The sequence below is a fragment of the Peromyscus maniculatus genome, chromosome 23, assembly GCF_049852395.1.
Source record: "Peromyscus maniculatus bairdii isolate BWxNUB_F1_BW_parent chromosome 23, HU_Pman_BW_mat_3.1, whole genome shotgun sequence".
In the NCBI taxonomy this organism is placed as follows: Eukaryota; Metazoa; Chordata; class Mammalia; order Rodentia; family Cricetidae; genus Peromyscus; species Peromyscus maniculatus.
The window spans coordinates 26,404,140-26,410,448 of record NC_134874.1 but is presented as its reverse complement, the minus strand read 5'-3'; positions in this window follow the sequence as shown (position 1 = coordinate 26,410,448).

Here is a 6,309-nt window from a genome sequence, read left to right as displayed (position 1 = left end):
GAGCAGTAGATATCCTTTAACCACTGAGCCATCTCTCCAGCCAGCGTTCTGGGAATCAAACTCAGCTCCTTATGCTCGCACACAGTAGGTAAGCATTCCACCAGCTGAGCTCCCTCCCTTCCCAAAACCTTCCTCTTCTGAGGGTCATGTCCAGGGGCCCTTCCAAGAGCCCTGCCCTAGAGGAGGTCCTTGGGAAGTGACCGTGTTGGGATTTCTGGCTATGACACGTCAGGAGAATATCCCTCCTGCACCTCACGAAGCCATGAAGTGCCCTCCACTCACCTGTGCCCAAAGCTGCTAGAGAGGTGGCTCAGTGGTTAAGCGCATTTGCTGCTCTTCCAGAGGACCGGAGTTTGGTTCCCAGCATCCACACTGAGAGGCTCACGACTGCCAACGACTCCAGTTCCAGGAGATCTGTCGCCCTCTCTTGGCCTCTGCAGGTAACTGCACTCACATGAGCATAAGTGGCATAACACACACACACATACACCTACATCAAAGAAACATACACTTTCAAAGCTGCCCTCCTCGCCATCACGCCACTGAAGGAAACTGAGGCACGGAGTGGCTAAGTAACTTGCCTGAGGTACATAGCAAGGCAGCTAGGGTTGATCAGAAGCCCATCTGATGGGAGACACACATTGGTGCCAGGGCCCACGGGGAAGGCCATGAGCTGGCTGGTGTGCTGGGGAGGAGGAGATGGAAAACAAGATGAGCAGTCGGTGTTGCAGCCAGCCACCAACAGGCCAGGGCTCCCTGCCACCCACAGTCGAGCCAACGGCTGCCAGGGCTTGCTGCCGGCTGTGCCGCGGGCAGCCAGCACGCCTGGGTTCCTCGGGCCGCACTTTCTTCCCCCCTTAGGCCTGGCATAGCTCCCCATGTCATGGGCCTGGATGCTCCAAATAGCAGTTTCCAAGTAATCCCAGAGTTTTCAAAGAGCCACTTCTAGCCACGGGCCTGAGTTGTTTCTTCGTGGACCCTCAGGACCCCACTGCACACGGGGTAGAAAGCCTCCATGAAAATGATATACACAGGGCTGACTTGGGCTGAGACTCAGGCATCCATGTGGCCCCAGAAAAGGTCTCACTCCCTTTTCAGCTTCCCATTGCCCTTCCAGGGGCAGAAGTCGGAGTCGGGTGAGGCCCAGTGTGGGAGAGGGGAACCCGGACCTGGTAATCAAGTATGCTTTGGGAAGGCATCTCTAAGTAGGTGAAGAAGTGGGGGTCCACATACTGAGACATGCTCAGGACACTCTTCTTCTGCACCCCCGACATGCTGTTCCCCACACAGTGTCCTGCCTCAGCAGGTGACCCTCACCCAATGCCAGCTCCTAGGTTTCTCTTTACCCGTGACCCCCAGATCCACCCTACCACTAAACCAGAACCACAATTCCCAAGTCAATTATTGATATTCCTTCTCCCTCCTCCCTCCTCTCTTCTATTCTTTCTATCTCCCCATCCCCGACCCCTCCCACTCCTCTCATACGTGAACCTAAACTTGACCCTTAGCATCCATGTAAAAAGCCAGATGTAGCAGCACATGTTTGTAATCCCAGCCTGGGGAGGCAGAGACAGGAGGATGGCGGGGAATCTCTGGCCAGCGAGGCTAACCTACTTAATGAAGTTCATGACAGTGAGAAACCCTACACAAAAATTTAAAAAGACACTGGTGCCTGGTCCAAACATGTGCACACAGACACACCAACATCCATGTATACATACACACACACACACACACACACACACACACACACACACAACTACTCCAACCCCCTGCAGGCTCTGCAGTGGCTGATGGCATCCTGAAGGCAAGAAGAGGCAGGGAAAATTGGTGTCTGTCAGGGACAGCCTGGTTGCCTAGCTCTGTGGAGGCCTCACCTGGAGCAACCTGGTCCTGAGGTGGCTTGGATCTCAATTTAATCTCTACCACTCTCTAGCTGTGCATTCTGGGTAAGCCATTGACCCTTGTGTCGGTCACTCTTGTTGTAACTGACAAAATATTTAAACAAGGAAGGAGTCATTTGGGTTTGGGGCTTCAAAGGTTGTAGTCTATGGCTGGCTGTCACTATTGCTTGAAGATTCAGTGGCCAAGCAGAACATTGCGGCAAAAGGGCACGTGGAGGAAAGCTGCTCACTTCTCGGTGACCAGGAAACAGAGAGGCAGAGGAAGGAGCCTGGGAAAATATATGACCCCTGCAGACATACTCCTGGGGATCTATTTCCTCCACCTAGATCCCGCTTCCAGAAGTTTCTGTCACCTCCTGATCATGCCATCGAATTATGAATCCACTAATAAATTCATCCATTGGTTAGGTCAGAGTCTTCATCATCCAATCCCATCTCAAAGGTTGGGCCCATACCACTCGGTGGCTCCCAACTGTCTGTAACTCCAATCCCAGGGAATCCAACACTCTCATCTGGTCCCTGAGGACACCAGACACACACATGGGGCACATACATATGTGCAAGCAAAGCACTTAAACACATAATATAAAAATAAGTAAATCTTTTTTTTTTTTTAAGATGGAATTGTGTTCACAGCCGCTGCCACTCTCTGGTGCAGATGCCATCTCTTGCTGCCCAAGCTCCAACTGATGGAGAAGGGGGTAAGTAAAGAGGTGTTTACCATACCACCCCGGTAAAGCACCCAGGAGACACCTGGCTACAAAAGCTGCTCTTGAGAGTGCGCCCTCTACTGGAGGGGTGAAGAAAGCTCATCATGGCAGACCAGGCTCTGGGCACCTCACGAAATCAGATGCCATGAGAAATCCCCTGACCTTCTGATTGCAAACTCCCCTTCCAGCATCTGATGTGAGAAATTGCTCAGGATTTCGAAACAGATCTGCCATCCCAGAGTGAGCTATTGGTGTTTTGCAAGAGGCAAGCGAGGTCTATCTGGTTGGCCTTCTTGAAGATGCCAACCTGTGTGTTATCCATGTTAAATTGTGATGGATATGCCAAAAGATATCTACTAGCATGCTGCATTCTTTGAAACTGTGCTGAAGAGTCCACTATGAGGGGAAGATTTTATTCTAAAAAAAAGTAATAATAAAATTTAGTTCTGAATGTTAGATATTCTTTCCATGGTGTCAAAAGGTACCTAAGTATACAATTGAGAGTGGAAAAATAGGGGACAGAAATCAAATATTGACAGCTTTTCCATTTTCATTTGTGTGTGGATTTTTAATATAAATGCAAGATGTACAGTATCAATGTAAGTCAAAATGTTTCAGTGAACACATTTCAACTGTTCAACTCACTAACAATTACAAATAAATCTGTTAAAATTTTCTGCATAATTTCAGCATTTGGATTTAAAAAAAATAAGTTATTTTTTATTGATGGCAGCTAAATGGTGTTTGTAGTGTTTTTATCATATAGTAGATTCCATCCATTCACTATTCACTTTCCTGAGTTATCCTACATGCAAGTATATTTTAATGCTATCTATCTTCTGTGCTGCTCCTGTAAGTTTGCTATTAAAATACATTAAACTAGGATTAGAGAGATGGCTCAGTGGTTAAGAGCACTGACTGCTCTTCCAGAGGACCCCAGTTCAATTCCCAACACCTACATGGCAGCTCACAACCGTCTGTAACTCCAGGGTCCAACACCCTCACACAGACATGCAGGCAAAACACCAATACACATAAAAATAAAAATAAATGAATTATTTTTAAAAATACATTAAACGATATAAAGATTGAGTCCACGGACTCGGGACCAACTCCTTAACACATGAGCCTTTCAGAGAATACTTTGTATCTATATGAGTTAATTATTTTATTGCTATGAAGGAATACCCGACAACAGCAACTTAAGGAAAAGAGTGAGTGAGTGAGTGTGTGTGTGTGTGTGTGTGTGTGTGTGTGTGTGTGTGTGTGTGTGTTTGGCTCACAGTTTGAGGGTGCACAGTCCATCATGGTGGGGAAGGCACACTGGTAGGAGCAGGAGGCGGCTGGACCATCATGTCCACAGTCAGTAAGCAGAGAGACAGATAATGGTGCTCCATTCTCCCATGGAGGCCTGATGAATGGGAATTCCCCCCAGTGGTATTAGGGTATCAGTGATCATGGCTCTTGGACCCTCACCTGAGTTTCCAATGGTTCCTCTCGGCCATTTGTGTGCAAGTCTGCCAAACGCCCATGGTCTTGATGTCTAGGGAGATGCTGGAGTATATGACTGGGAGAGGTGAACTGAAGAAGGCTCCAGCTACACGGGTATAGGGAAGCCGTGATCCACGCCGGGTGAAGATTCTCCATTGCAGATGCTTTGGAGATGCAGATCCCCCATGCTCCTGCTCGTAACCCCTCACCATGCTCTTGTGGCTAAGCCCAGTAAAGTCATTGGCTTCCCAGGGCCAGAGAACTTTGGTAGAATTGTACTTTAGTTTCTCACTGGAACCCTGTGAGGAGTGTTGATGTAATCAACAGTCTTATTAAATAAGAAACACAGAAACAATGTAAAAGAGAAAGCCGAGAGGTCAGAGCTCAGAGCTAAAATCTCACCCTTCTGCCTGCGGTGTCCCAGCTTCCCGAAAGAGAGCTATATCCTCTCTGTTCGTTTTTTTTATAGTATGTTGTTCTGCCTTCTCATTGGTTGTAAACCCAAACACATGACTGCCTCGTCACTGTCTGAATGTACAGCCCCCTAGGTCTTAAAGGCATATGTCTCCAATGCTGGCTGTATCCCTGAACACACAGAGATCTATGGGATTAAAGGTGTGTGCCACCACCGCCACACTCTGTCTATGGCTCTAATAGCTCTGACCCCCGGGCAACTTTATTTATTAACATACAATCAAAATCACATTTCAGTACAATTAGATTACCACCACAGAGGAGGTATTCCTTCTCTCCGGGAAAGGAATTCTCACAGCATGAGCTGCTTGGTGCACCCACACTCTCCACCCACACTCTCCACCCGATGCTCCACCCACACTCTCCACCTCATGCTCCACCCACACTCTCCACCTCATGCTCCACCCACACTCTCCACCTCATGCTCCACCCACACTCTCCACCTCATGCTCCACCCACACTCTCCACCTCATGCTCCACCCACACTCTCCACCTCATGCTCCACCCACACTCTCCACCATGATGCTCTGCCTCAAGTCCAAATAAACCCTCCTTTGAGGACACTGACTGCCACAGTCCATCCTTAAGCCCTTCTTTGTTTTTATTGATTTCCATCAACATGGTTGTGTTTCTTGCCCAGGTTAGGGAAGAGAGTGCAAGAACATTCTAGAAAGAAGTGTCATGAGTTCTTTAGGTGGAGGGCATAACACTACAAGGCGTTTTTTTGGGAAGGGTGGAGTGGGGGGGAGGGCGGGGAATTGAGGAGTGGAATAGAAAAATAAAACAGCAGTTAACAAATAAGAAACCGGATGTACCTGCCACAAGCTGCGACTGGTCCTCTACCCTAAAGACCCTGGGAGGAGTCTGGAGCAGTAGAATGGGCCACTTCGTAGGGCAGGGTCGCAGGATGGGACGGGTGAGGTGGCAGTGGCTGAACCAGGGAGAAGTAGACCAGGGGGAGACTAGGTAGCACTCTCTGGAGAAAACAAGAACTGATCACGTGGTATTGGAATCTGCAGTGTTCCCAACATGTTTTGAACACTTGTTCAAACTATCTGGGGAGGACCACAGAGGCTGTAGGAGATGAGTTCTACCTGAAGGGGATGGAGAATCAGGGCTGAGCCTTATTTATTTGTTTGTTTGTTTATTTAACTTTCTTTTTATTTATTCTTTGTGTCTTTCACATCATGCATCTCCATCCCATTCATTTCTTTTCCCTGCGTATCCACCCTCTGCCCTTGCAGCCTGCCTCCCCACCATAAAATTTAAGAGAAAAAGAAAAGAAAAAAAAAGGGTGGGGGGAACCTCGTCATGGAAGCTGCAGTGTGACACAGTGAGTCACACAGGAAACCCTTTCCATCCACATAGCTTTACTTGTGAGTGTTCATTGCCAAGAGTCCTTGGTCTGGTTCAAAGCCTCTCATTTCTGCTACACTATGGATGCTGGGCCCTCACTGGAACTCCTCTAGGTTATCCTGCTCTTGCCCTATGTCATGGAGATCCCACAGCTTTGGGTCTGCAGAACCAGTCCCTTCACGTGCTCCAGCAGATCACAGATGGGGTGGACGTTGGGGTGGGCCAATCCATAACCCTGGTTCTGGGCCTGGGTAGTTGCAGGGTTGGTCAGCTCACGTTATCACCACCAGGGTAGGCTCTCCTGCACTGCCCTGGCTGCCCAGCTCACCCTTTGCAGCCATGAGCAGGGGGCGGGGCCGGTTCTCCTGCTTTGG